Source organism: Bos mutus, chromosome 3 (genome assembly GCF_027580195.1).
Source record: "Bos mutus isolate GX-2022 chromosome 3, NWIPB_WYAK_1.1, whole genome shotgun sequence".
Taxonomy (NCBI): Eukaryota; Metazoa; Chordata; class Mammalia; order Artiodactyla; family Bovidae; genus Bos; species Bos mutus.
Genome location: NC_091619.1, coordinates 17,811,943 through 17,826,521, shown reverse-complemented (window position 1 = coordinate 17,826,521; position 14,579 = coordinate 17,811,943). Strand labels below are relative to the sequence as shown.

Here is a 14,579-nt window from a genome sequence, read left to right as displayed (position 1 = left end):
CTCTCTTCCTCACCATCTTTAATTGTAGATTCGGGGGATGTGGAAGAACATTCTCCAGAAACAACTTCCTTCTCCTTCTCTTCAGATGTCACCAAGAATAAAGAATCAGTAAGTATCATTCCAAATGGCCCACAGTACATCCAATTCAAACCACTCACCTGTTTCCTGTCCAAATTTATTTGCAAGCTCTCCGGAGATTTTTCCCCTTTTCATTTTATTTTTCTCCCTACTCTCTCTCCCCATTGAGCCAACAGGCCAATGAGGCCAATCAGAAAACCACACCAACAACACGCTCCAGCCCCTGTGGATTTTCCAGGGGCAAAGACTTCCCAGGTTTTTCTTGTTTGCATCTGTTACGAACAAGTGGTTACTTGATAACACAGACATACATAGGTGTGCTCTTGCATTCCCCACGGCCCCCAATTTTTGGTTTCTTTTTCCTTTTTGCAGAAAATGCAAACAAAAGAAAAACAAGGTTTTCTACTGAAGGTACATCTCTTCTTCAATATGAAGACATTAATTGAAATGATTGGATCCCCCATGCAGTGGTCAGCAAGGTCTTTTGGCAACTGACAGAACATCTTGAGTCTCAGGACCTGGGGTTTGTTTGAAGAAACTTCCCTACACGAGTCATGAGCAAAGGGAGATAGATGTGTGGGGAGGGAGAGGGCTCGTGGGGAGGAGGACGAAAGGAGAAAAGAAAAGAACGTCATTGGTGAGGAAGAAAATGAGAAACTGCTTCTGTTTCTCCCCCCAACCTCCTTCCCTATTTTCTTGCCGAAGGATGACTCCAGCCCACCTGGGGTGTGAGCTGAGTTCACTCTTGGGGTCTTCGATGCATACTGTTTTGTGTTCACTTCCACTGAACATCACCTTTGTGTATTTTTATCATTACATATTTGGTTCCCAAGGCATCTTAATTGTGTATCAGTCACTGAGAAATGAAGGTTGCCTATTAGGAATAGGTCCAGCTTATTCTTTGTTATGACAATGCATTTCTTAGGTGAGAAGTCAGTCTCTCCAGAATATTCCACAGTGGTCAACTTCTGGTTCCCCCTTGAGCCCGGTCCTTTTCCCTCCTCTCCTCCCCACAGAAAACAAGAGTTGTCATGTCATTGCCATTGGTGACTGACTCATCTGGACCCTCATAGATAGAATGCTGTTCAGAACCATCTTCTGATGACCTGCCGAGGTGACCCTTTTTCTCAGGAGGTCTTCTGATGTCATCTGGGTGACCAGCTGGAGGGATGTGAAGCTGGCAGTGAGGAAGCTGTCCCTGTACTGGACCATCTTGATGGCACTGAGCCAGTCATCCACGGTGGTGAAGGCCGTGAAGTCTGGGATGGAGCAGTGGAGCAGGGGCTGGGAAGGCACGGTGGTGATAGTAGCCACAGTCTTGAGGATGGCCAGGTTCCGGATCATCTTGTCCAGGGTATTGACAATCTCTGCAAAGCAGGGCTGGCTGTTACAGTCCTTCTGCCAATAGTCCAGCATGAGCTGGTATAGAGCAGCCGGGCAGTCCATGGGCGGGGGCAGCCCGTAGTCCTGCTCAATGGCATTGATGATATCTTGGTTGGACCTGTCCCAGAGACCCAGAAGGGTCTCTTTCCAAACGACATGACTTCCCACATGACAATCCCATAGCGCCAGAGGACTGGCAGATGTGAACTTCCAGTAGGTGATGGCCTCCAGAGCCATCCATTTCACAGGGATGTTGCCTCTCAAGGACCTGGTGTGGGTGGGATCTGAGGCGTCATCCTGGAGGTAGTGGGAAAGGCCAAAGTTGGACACCTTGCACACCAAGTGACTGTTGATCAGAATGTTCCTTGCAGCCAGGTCCGGATGCATGTAGTTCATCTCCACCAGGTACTTCATACCCACGGCGATGCATCCCTACCAGCTGGATCACCATGAACTGTCTGTAATTTGCCTGAGGAAAGAATCCAAAGCACCAATCTCTGTGAACTCTGTGATGATCAAGACTGGCCGGCTCTTGGTGACCACATCCTTCAGATGAATGATGTTGGGATGGTCAAACTGCCCCATGATGCTCGCCTCGCTCAGGAAGTCCTGTCACTGCTTATCTGAGTACCCAGCCTTCAGCATCTTGATGGCCACATAGATTTCCTTCTTGCCCGGAAGTTTCCAACGCCCCTTGTGCACCTCTACAAACTCTCCTGCTCTGATGACCTCTTCTCAGTACACAGCTTCTTTGCTGTAAGCACATTTCCTGCTGCAGGCAATGGACATGGCCAACATGAACACCACCCCAGCTGCCATCGAATACCATGCCAGGCCGCAGGCCATTGATCCGTACAGTGTTGGTCTGGCTCCTGGCCATGGAGGAGTTGAACTTACTGTGTTCCTTCTCATAGTACCGGATCTCATATTCCAAGATGATGCCATTGGGCTGCTCGAGCTGTGGCCATGACAACATGATGCTCCTCATGGTGGCACTGACCTGTGCATGAGGGAAACAGTGGAAGGGATGAAGCCTTAGACTTCTGTCTCCATCGTCTTCTCAGTCTGCGCCTTGTTCTCCTGTGGGTAACTTCAAGGTCCACCTGAACATCATACACTCACCCCCCAAACCCACAATTCTTCTATTTTTTATTCCAATTCTGTCATTAATAACATATAACTTGTTTTATTACAGTTTAAAAAACAGTCTTCTGTAAACTTTAATGTTGCAATACACTAAACATATACAATATATATTTTTATTAAAATAGCAATTAATACTTTAAAACCACAAACGTCAGGAGAGTTTGGCTGGGGGTTAGAAAGGATTATTACGGGAATTAGAGACTACTGGTGTCTGTCCATTTCTGATATGCAGATCTCAAGAGCAGTTGTATTGAGTGTAGGATGGGTGGGCAGGTTCCCCCACTCCTGTGGCATCTGACTTCCTGCTCCTCCCAGGGCCCCAGGGGAGGGGGGACTTGGCCTTTTAGTCCAAGATCCCAGAGCCCCCCATTTCTCTGTCTGAGTCTCACTGTCCAGGGGACCTGTCAGTTGAAGGCTGCTGGCCAGATACCCAGGTGGAATTACTCCTGTGGGACCTTTCTAGACACTCCCTGCTGCTGCTGCTGCTGCTAAGTCGCTTCAGTCATGTCTGACTCTGTGCGACCCCATAGACGGCAGCCCACTAGGCTCCTCTGTCCCTGGGATTCTCCAGGCAAGAATACTGGAGAGACACTCCCTACTAACAGACAACTCCCTCAGCAAAGAGCAGCAAACAGACCCAGTGTCTTGTGGACTGACCCCCGGGGACATCAGGACCCAAGGTCATGTCCAGATCCTGAGGCTGTGCTTGCGTCGTGCACACCCTGTCCAGAAAACCCCCTTCTGTCTGACTCTGCACCTCCCTAAGGACTCCATCACCTGTGTTTGTGTTGCAGGTCTGGTCTCAATCCTGGACTCCAGGCTGGGCCTCTGAGAGGATGGAGCCTACAGGCCATCAGGAGCCTTATCTGGACAAACATTGAGAGAGGGCTCACTGCTCATCTCCTGAGGCCCGTATTTAGTATAAGCTCAGTTGTTTGGTCGTATAGATTTAGTTTTAGTATTATCTACAGTTTTTTTTTCTATTATGTGTATTTATATTCGATATGTTCAGTTATGTATGTTTGTTCTATAGTTAAAGTTTTTTATATTAAAATTTATTTATCCATCTAGTTGCCTTTAAATTGATTTTCTGTAAAATCAAACACACATAAGACAGCACTCTGAAAGGAGGTAGAACTCAGTGGATAATTATAAGGCAGTCACCCTAGCATCCTTTGCTTTCCATCTTGGCTTTGATGTTTTAAACAGATATTTTTTTACCAATCAATTTGTATGATAAGATCTATCTTCCACTTTTGACACATTCATCAGATAGGTTGCAATTTTTTTGCTCCATTTATTTTCCAGAAATATTTATTCAATAGGGTTTAAGAGTTACCTTCTTTCCCTCTACTTTCTTACAATACACTTTTTCATCATATTTCTCCTAATTTAAATTTTATCTACTATGATATTTTCAATATTTTATTAATCTTTAGAGCAATGTGCATTTGCTTCTGAGTTGTTAAATCCTGATCTATGATGCACTTTTTCCTATTTTGAATCTTTCTTCAAAATTTCAGTCTTTATTGTTAAACATGTCATTATTCTTGAAAAGAGAAACATTTCACCCATGGAGAATTTGCTAGAGATTTGTGTAGGGCTTGCTTATTTTCTAGTTCTTTGTAATTTTCTTTAATTGAAGCATAATTCACTTGCAACAATGATAATTCCAGGTATAACTGACTTACAACAATGGTAGTTCTAGATGCACAACATACTGATTTAATATTTCTATAGATTACAAATGATCCCCATAATAATTCTAGTTATATCTGCAAGCAAACAAACTTATTATATTACTGACTGTAGTCTCCAAGATGTGTATTTCAGCTCCTTACTCATTTATTTATAATTTGCAACCTTATAAGTCTTAATCTTCCTTTCCAATTTATTTTATCACCTCTCCTTCCTGGCAATCACGTTTGTTCTCTGTATCTATGACTCTTTTTCTGTTTTCTTATGTATGTTGATTTATTTTTACTATTCCACATACAAGTGAAATTGTACTGTATTTGTCCTTCTCACTCTGACTTATTTCACTTAGCTTAATATACTCTATTTCCTTTCATGTTGCAAATGGCAAGATTTCGTTCCTTTTGTTGGAAAAGGAAATGGCAACCCACTCCAGTGTTCTTGCCTGGAGAATCCCAGGGACGGTGGGGCCTGGTGGGCTGCCGTCTATGGGGTCGCACAGAGTCGGACACGACTGAAGCGACTTAGCAGCAGCAGCAGCAGCCTTCCATTGAGTGTATGTACTACATCTTCTTTATCTATTCATCTGTTGATGGACATTTAGGGCTCTTGTATATCTTGGCTTGGCTTTTTAAATAATGCTGCAGGGAACATAGAGGTATCTATGCCTTTTGAAATTACTGTTCTTATTTTCTGAAGAAAAATACCTAGAATTGGAATAGCTGGATACTATGGTATTTCTAATTTTCACTTTTTTGAGGAAATCCCATACTTAAGATAGCTCATAATAATGCATCTTTGTACACTTTGACTCATGCTGTACATACAACAAAAATTCCTGTTTTCTTTACTATATATTGGTTCTTAAAGGCAGAGAAATTCTTAGAACACATCTTTTTTCCCCCTGATCCTTATACATAATTTTCAGTAATTAGAATTATGTTTGTCTTTTTCCTCATGTTTTGAAGATTCTTCACAATTCCTATAAATAAAGTTGGTATTTTCTATAATCATGAATTATTGAGGGCCACTGAATGGGATACATAAAGAACTGGAAAAGAAAATTTAATAAAAATAATTTTGATTACAAAGCACATTTGTTCCTGTGTTAATGGATTGTTTGATAAGATATAGGCTGGGATGCAGAATTATGGAAAAAGGAGACACAAAAAGTGTGGGAATGCACGAAAGGGCACACTTCTCTGCAAAGGCAGAAAAAGTAGCATTTATTTGTCCAAAAATAGAAAATATAATTCTGTATCAATGGTGGAAAGTGAATTTTCCCCAGGAAAAGATTTAACTCCAATATAGTAAACTTAAAATTTGTTTTCAGTTTTTGACAGTTTTCCTTTTTGGTAGAAAAAATGTTAGTGCTAACTTGCATGTGTGTGTGTGCTCAGTCCCATCCGACTCTTTGCCACCCTCTGGACTGCAGCCCACCGGGCTCCTCTGTCCATGGGAATTCCCGGGCAAGAGTCTGGACTGGGTTACCATTTTCATCCTCCAGGTGATCTTTCCAACCCAAGGTTTGAACTCTCGCCTCCTTGTGCTGCAGGCAGATTCTTTACCACTGAGCCAACTGGGAAGCCCCACTTAACTTTCATGGTTGATGTTATTTTGCTGGTTCAGTTTACAAAATTATTTGCAAACTTCATTGAAACTAACTGCACTGTCACCTTATTAGCCAAGAGGACATGAAAGTGAAAAAAGTGTTACACAGTCATGTCAGACTTTTATGACCCCATAGACTGTAGCCTGCCAGGCTCCTCTGTCCATGGGACTGTCCCTGCAAGGAAAATCGTGGGTGTGCCTTATGAAGGGAAGAGGGGCCAAGATTAAAATGCGCTTCAAGTGAGAGATGATGGGGCATTAGACTACCAATCTGGAGAAGCATCGATGGATTTAAGAGAGATTTATCAGAAGATGATTTCTTCTCTAGGCAGCCTAGCCAGTAACCACGATCACTCCATCCTCCCCTCACCGTGACCCGTGCATTTTGAATCACTTTTACATTTATGCATACTGCATCATAAAAGGTATTTATGGGGTTACCATAACCCTTATATCTAATTAATAATTCTCATCAATTTTTCTCCTTTTACCCATGCTTCATTTTTCTTCATAGTCCTCACAAGGAATTCAGTCACTTTATAATGCATGTTTGTTTGCTTATCTGTTTGTCAGTGTTCCCTGCAATTGTTTTGAAAGCAAGATGTGACTCCTTACCTCACTGCTAGATCCCAGCTTGAGCAGCACTGCTACACCTTGCTTAGGAAACAGCATCTCTAACGGTGCAACCACAGGCTGCATCTCAAAAGACAGGTAAGAAGAGGCACTGGGGGATGATAACTCATCCCAACCAGAGGCTGGTAAGATGCAGCTGCACCACGGCCAAGGCCTCACTGTGTCCTGCCTGGAAGAGCTCTTCACCGTCGTCAGCGCTGGTGGACGCTGACTCTGACTTTCTGACCACTTGCACTGTGCCTTTACCTCTTGTCAGGATGGCATCATTTTGGTTCACTGGAAACTCTGGTGACAAAAGTACTCAAAAGCCATTCACCGAAATTGCTTTTAGTTCCTAGTATTCCATAGTTAGCACATGAGAATGGAAGGAAGCCAGAGGTGATTTGTGAGTGGGTCCTCTCTGCTCAGAGCACCAGGTCTTCCCTGGACAGGAGGCAGATGCAGGGACACCACAGCAGCCCTTCCCTGCAGCCCAGAGACTGCAATCACGCTACCTTGCTAACTGAAGAAAAAGTTTCAGTTTCCTTAGAAATTCATACAAAAAGTTCATTTTTCTGCTTAGAGTTGTTAACCATAGAAATGCATCATGTTCTTGCAGACAAACCTTTGGTAACAAATTTGTGTGAGTGTGTGTGTGAATCACTCAGTCATGTCTGACTCTTTGTGACCCCAGGGATTGTATCCTGCCGGGCTCCTCTGTCCATGGAATTCTCCAGGCAAGAATACTGGAGTGGGTTGCCGTTCAGCTTCTCCAGGGAACTTCTGGACCCAGGGATAGAATCTGGGTCTCCTAAATTACAAGTGGATTCTTTACAATCTGAGCCACCAGGGAAGCCCAACAAGAGTATACCTTTATTTAAACATCAAGCCTTTGAAAAGACAACCAAACAATAATCAAACAGACTCCTCTGTCCTCCTCTATCCTCCAGATTTTGTTGAAATTCATTTCAACTGAGTCAGTAATTCTATTTAACCATCTCATCCTCTGCTGCCAGCTTCTCCTTTTGTCTTCAATCTTTCCCAGCATCAGGATCTTTTCTAATGAGTCAGATCTTCACATCAGGTAGCCAAAGTATTGGAGCTTCAGCTTCAGCAACAGTCCTTTCAATGAATATTCAGGGTTGATTTCCTTTAGGATTGATTGATTTGATCTTGCAGTCCAAAGGACTCTCAAGAGCACCACAGTTCAAAAACATCAATTCTTTGGCAGTCAGCCTTCTTTATGGTTCAAACTTCACATCCATACATGACTACTGGAAAAACCATAGCTTTGACTACACAGACCTTTGTCATCACAGTGATGTCTCTGCTTTTTAATATGCTGTCTAGGTTTGTCATAGCTTTCCTTACAAGGACCAAGCGTCTTTTAATTTCATGGCTGCAGTCACCATCCACGGTGATTTTGCAGCCCAAGAAAATAAAATCTGTCACTGCTCCCATTTTTTCCCCTGAAGTGATTGGACCAGATGCCATGCTTTTAGTTTTTCTAAGATCACTCTTTTCTTTCTCCCTCATCAAGAGGCTTTTTCATTTCTCTTCACTTTCTGCCCCTTCATGGTTCACAGCCTTGTCATAGCAAGGGGGCTTGCATGACTCAATGAAGCTATGAGGCCTACCAGGCAGGGCCACCCAAGATGGATGGGTCATAGTGAAGAGCTCTGACATAAGCTCCAGTGGTCCACTGGAGGAGGAAATGGCAACTCACTCCAGTATTCTTGCCACAAGAACCGCATGAATAGTAGGAAAAGGTAAAAAGAAATGATATTGGAAGATGAGCCCCTCAGGTCAGAAAGTGTCCAGTATGCTACTGGTGAAGAGCAAGGGGAAATTACTAATAGCTCCAGAAAGAATGAAAGGGCTGGGTCAGAGCAGAAACACTCAGTTGTGGATGTGTCTGGTGGTGAAAATAAAATCCAATGCTATAAAGAACAATATTGCATAGGAACTTGGAAGTTTAGGTCCATGAATCAAGGTAAATTGGGCATGGTCAAGCAGGAGATGGCAAGATTGAACATTGACATTTTAGGAATCAGTGAACTAAAATGGATGGAAATGGGCAAATTTAATTCAGATGACTATTATATCTACTACTGTGGGCAAGAATCCCTTAGAAGAAATGGAGTAGCCCTCATAGTCAACAAGAGTTCAAAAGCAGTATTGGGTGCAACCTCAAAAACAACAAAGTGATCTCAGTTCATTTCCAGGCAAACCATTCAACATCACAGTAATCCAAGTCTATGCCCCAACCACTGATGCCTAAGAAGCTGAAGTTGACCAGTTCCTTGAAGACCTACAACACCTTCAAGAACTAACATTAAAAAAAAAAAAAAAAAGGATATGTCTTTTTCATCATAGGGAATTGGAATGCAAAAGCAGGAAGTTAAGAGATACCCAGAATAACAGGCAGGTTTGACCTTGGAGTAAAAAATGAATCAGGGCAAAGGCTAACAAAGTTTTGTCATGACAATATGCTGGTCATAGCAAACACCCTCTTCCAACAACACAAGAAATGACTGCACATGAACATCACCAGATAGTCAACACCGAAATTATACTGGTTATGTTCTTTGCAGCCAAAGATGGAGAAGCTCCATACAGTCATCAAAAGCAAGACCTGGAGCTGACTATATCTCAGATCATTGGCTCCTTATTGCAAAACCCAGGCTTAAATTGAAGAAAGTAGGAAAAATCACTAGACCATTCAGGTATGACCTAAATCAAATCCTTTATGATTATACAGTGAAGGTAACAAATAGATTCAAGGGATTAGATCTGGTAGACAGAGTGCCTGAAGAACTATGGACAGAAGTTAGTAACATTGTACAGGAGGCAGTGACCAAAACCATCCTGAAAAAAAGAAACGCAAGAAGGCAAAGTGATTGTCTGAGGAGGCTTTACAAATAGCTGAGGAAAGAAGAGAAGTGAAAAGCAAAGGAAAAAGGGAAAGGTGTACCCAACTGAATGCAGAGTTCTAGAGAACAGCAAGGAGAGATAAGAAGGTCTTCTTCAATGAACAATGCAAAAAAATAGAGGCAGACAAAAGGATGAGAAAGACTAGAGATCTCTTCTAGAAAATCGGAGGAAAAATATAAAGGAAACATTTCATGCAAGGATGGGCATGATAAAGAACAAATGGTAAGGACCTAACAGAAGCAGAAAAGATTAAGAAGAGGTAGAAAAAAAAAAACAGAATAACTATACAAAAAAAAAAAAAAGGTCTTAATGACCCTGATAACCACAATGGTGTGGTCACTCACCTAGAGCCAAATATCCTGGAATGTGAAGTAAAGTGAGTCTTAAGAAGCATTATTACTAACAAAGCTAGTGGAAGTGATGAAATTCTAGCTGAGCTGTTTCAAATCCTAAAAGATGATGCTGTGATACTGCTGCACTCAATCTGTCAGGAAATTTAGAAAACTCAGCAGTGGCCTCAGAACTGGAAAAGATCAGTTTTCATTCCAGCCCAGAGAAAGGCAATGCCAAAAAATGATCAAATTACTGTATAATTTCACCCATTTCACATGATAGCAAGGTTATGCTGAAAATCCTTCAAGCTAGGCTTCAGTAGTACATAAACTGAGAACTTTCAGATGTACAAACTGGGTTTTGATAAGGTAGAGGAAAGTGAAAGTGAAAGTAAAGTCGCTTAGTCCTGTCCGACTCTTTGCGACCCCATGGACTGCAGCCTACCAGGCTCCTCCATCCATGGGATTCTCCAGGCAAGAGTACTGGAGTGGGTTGCCATTTCCTTCTCCAGGGGATCTTCCCAACCCAGGGATTGAACCCAGGTCTCCTGCATTCCAGGCAGACGCTTTAACCTCTGAGCCACCAGGGAAGCCCAAGGTAGAGGAACCAAACATCAAATGGCCAGCATTCATTGGATCATAATGAAAGCAAGGGAATTCCATAAAAACATCTGCTTCATTGACTGTGCTGAAGTCTATGACTGTGTGGATCACAACAAACTGTGGGAAATTCTTAAAGAGATGGGAATACCAGACCACCTTACCTGTCTCCTGAGAAACCTGTATGCCAGTAAAGAAGCAACAGTTAGAATCAGACATGGAACAACTGACAGGTTCAAAACTGGCAAAGGAGTACGTCAAGGCTGTTTATTGTCACTTGGCTAATTAACTTCTATGCAGAATACATTATGGGCTTCCCTGGTAGCTCAGCTCGTAAAGAATCCACCTGCAATGCAGGAAACCCCAATTCAATTCCTGGTCCGGAAGATACCCTGGAGAAGAGATAGGCTACCCACTCCAGTATTCTTGGGCTTCCCCGGTAGCTCAGAGGGTAAAGAATATGCCTGCAATGTGGGAAACCTAGGTTCGATCTCGGGGCTGGAAGATCCTCTGAAGGAAGGCATGGCAAACTACTCCAGTATTGTTGCCTGGAGAATCCCCATGGACAGAGGAACCTGGCAGGCTACAGTCCATGGGGTCACAAAGAGTCAGACATGACTGAGCGCCTAAGCATAGCACAGAGTACATTATGCAAAATGTCAAGCGGGATGAATCACAGGCTGGAATCAAGATTACCAAGAAAAGTACCAACAGCCTCAGAAATGCAGGTGATACCACTCTAATGGCAGAAAGTGAAGAGGAACTAAAGAACCTCTTGATGAGGGTGAAAGAGGAGAGTGAAAAGCTGGCTTCAAACTCAATATTTTATACATAGTAGTGTATATATGTCAATCCCAATTTCCCAATATAATTGGGAAATATATATTGGGAAAAAATATATATTATTTCACCTCCCCTCCTTACCACTTCGATGTCCATAAGTTTTCTCTACATCTGTCTCTCTATTTCTGCTTTGTGAATAGTTCATCTGTGCCATTTTTCTAGATTCTGTATATAAGTGATATTATTATATGATATTTGTTTTTCTGTTTCTGACTTACTTCACTCTGTATAACAGGCTCTAGGTCTATCCACGTCTCTGCAAATGGCACTGTTTCATTCCTTTAAATGGGTGAATAATATTCTATTATATACACCAAATCTTCTTTACCCACTCCTCTGTTGATGGACATTTAGGTTGCTTCCAGTCCTAGCTATTGTAAATTGTGCTGCAATGAACATTGTGGTGCATGTGTCCTTTTGAATTACTTTCTCCAGGTATATGCCCAGGAGTGGGATTGCTGAGTCATATGATAATTCTATTTTTAGTTTTTTGAGGCACCTCCATGCTGTTCTCCATAGTGGCTGTACCAATTTACATTCCCACCAACAGTACAGAAGGGTTCCCTTTTCTCCACATCCTCTCCAGGATTTGTTGTGTTTTTTACAGCAGCCATTCTCACCAGTGTAAGGTAATACCTCTTTGTAGTTTTGATTTGCATCTCACTATTAGTAATGTTGCTGAGCACCGAAGAATTGATGCTTTTGAACTGTGGTGTTGGAGAAGACTCTTGAGTGTCCCTTGGACTGCAAGGAGATCCAACAAGTCCATTCTAAAGGAGATCAGTCCGGGTGAAACTCCAATACTTTGGCCATCTGATGCGAAGAGCTGACTCATTGGAAAAGACCCTGATGTTGGGAAAGATTGAAGGCAGGGAGGTATTGGGGGCAGGAGGAGAAGGGGACGACAGAGGATGAGATGGCTGGATGGCATCACTGACTCGATGGACGTGAGTCTGAGTGAACTCCGGGAGTTGGTGATGGACAGGGAGGCCTGGCGTGCTGCGGTTCATGGGGTCGCAAAGAGTTGGACACGACTGAGCGACTGAACTGAACTGAATTAGTAATGCTGAGCATCTTTTCATGTGTTTGTTGGCTATCTTTATGTCTTCTTTGGAGAAATGTCTATTTAGATCTTCCACCCATTTTTTTCATTGGGTTGTTTGTTTTTTTGATATTGATATACATGAGCTGTTTGTATATTTTGGAGATTAATCCCTCATCAGTTGCTTCATTTGTAAATATTTTCCCCCATCCTGAGGGTTGCTTTCATTTGTTTATGGCTTCCCTTGCTGTGCAAAAGCTTTTAAGGCCATTTTAACAATATTAATTCTTCCAATCCAAGAGCATGCAATATAATTCCATTTCTTTGAGTCACCTTCAGTTTTCTTTATTAATGTTTTATAGTTCTCAGCATTTAATCTTTCACTTCCTTGGTGAGGTTTAGTCTTAAGTATTTTATTTTGGGTGTTTCAATTTTTAAAGGTTTTTTTTTTAATATTTGTTTTCTGACATTTCATTATTGGTGTTAAGAAATGCAACCAATTAGACAGAACCAATCAGCTTTTACTCTATCCCATGCCACCCCAGCCCTATCCCCGGAGTGAATGATTCAGAAGTCTGTGTTCCTTAGAGCTGAGAGATAATAGAAAGTATACATTGGTCTCTGCCCCCTGTTTCTGGCACAGAGCTCCTCAAACCCTTGCATTAGAAACATCTTTTGTTCTAATTCTTGGTCTTTGACCCTGACTCAGGGTGCCGGGGTCCAGCCCCGGTGGATCCAGGGAATTCAAAGCGGGGACAGCGTCGGTGAGGATCAGGAAACAATTGCTTAATTAAACATTAATTAAGGATATAAAAAGTGGTGAAATAAGGATAGCTCAGCAAAGAAATTCAGTGGAGAAAAGAGGGTGAATAACTTGGTTTACATGGAAAGCTAATAAAATTCCAAGGCAAGGAATTTACGTCACCTATGTAGGCCGCAGGCGTCCTCCCGTTCTCCTGAAGGAGAGGAGACACTAAGGCCTCCCCGGTCAGATCTTAGAAGCCCAGGTATAATTAGTAGGCTTGACGAGCCTCCACGCTCCAGATGGGAATTCAGCCAGAAGGTGAGAGAAAGAACGACATGGGGAGACCAAGTTCCGGTGAACAAGGCCCGCACTTTATTTCCCAAAGTAGTTTTTATACCTTAAGTTGTGCATAGAGGATAATGGGGGAAGGGGTAGAGTCATGCAGGGACAGCAGTCCTTGATCCTAATCGAAGCCAGGCTTTCTTCCTGCAAACTTACCATATGCAAAAGTTTAAGTGAATTACATCATCTTCTGGCCAAGAGGCCTGTTAACACTTTATGATCCTTTCTTCAGAAAACTTATTTTTCTCTAAAGGTGATCATTCTAAAGTCAGGCGCCACCCTCCAAAAGCATTAGATAAAGTTGCATTCCTATAGGGCAAAGGTGTGGTGGGCTATAACAAGAAAAGAATTAACTCAAGGGTCCAAGGTTACAAACATTAAAGCTACTACTTACATTCCTATACATCAATTATATTAATCAATACACTCCCAGGGACACAGTAGGTAAGGGATATGGAAACATAGCAGCAAACATTGGCCCAACAAGTGAAAAACCCTTCACCAATACAATTTGTAATCAATCTTTTAACTGCTCAAAGGAATCTGTATTTAGACAGTTTAGAACATCTCATGCCTCTCACAGTTGGGAGGCTCTGAACAATCATATGTGGCTGGAAGAACCTATTCAGGCAGGCTTGAGGACTTCCAAAGGAGTTTGTAAGTTGAAACACTCTTGTCACGCCCAGGAACTTTATTAACTGGAGCTGTAAGTTAACTCTTTTTCAGAGAGAGGTAGTGGGGGACAGCCCCCTGTAAAGTCAGAGGTGTAGGTTTGAGCACAAAGCAGTGAAGTGGGCAGACTCTGGTTTTGGGGGTAGATGCTCGAGAATTTCCAGGGGGACTCCTGAGGCTCGATCCCGCCTTTGCGTATGCCAAGCCTCCTTCCTCATGACCTTTGCCACGGGCGGAGTTCCTCACGCTGGCTCCCGGCAACAGGGCATTGAAACCCTTGTACTCTCCTGGGTGATGGGAGTGTCACTTTAAAGAAGTGACTCTGGGTGGGCTGCTCATTGAGGGTTGGTCACCGAAATGACCAAGCCATGATTAGAAGCTTGAAATTTTCAGTTCTTCCCTCATTCTCTTAAGAAGAGAGAAGTACTGAAAATGGAGTTAATGATCCATCATCCCAAGTGATGAAGACTCCATAAAATCCCAAAAATAAAGGATTTGGAGGGCTTCCAGGAGGTATAGGAGAGGGGCACAGCCAAAGAGGGCA

The 14,579-nt window shown here is 42.7% G+C and overlaps 1 non-coding gene and 1 pseudogene across 1 annotated transcript; both read right to left on the bottom strand.

The window, feature by feature from the left end:
* Window positions 1-1,107: 1,107 nt before the first annotated feature.
* LOC102279344 (ephrin type-B receptor 1 pseudogene) lies at window positions 1,108-3,292 on the bottom strand (annotated as a pseudogene).
* A 7,017-nt stretch (window positions 3,293-10,309) lies between these two features.
* Window positions 10,310-10,381, bottom strand: TRNAS-GGA (transfer RNA serine (anticodon GGA)). Its single transcript has one exon. It is a non-coding gene; the product is annotated as a tRNA-Ser (tRNA).
* Between the last annotated feature and the right edge of the window lie 4,198 nt (window positions 10,382-14,579).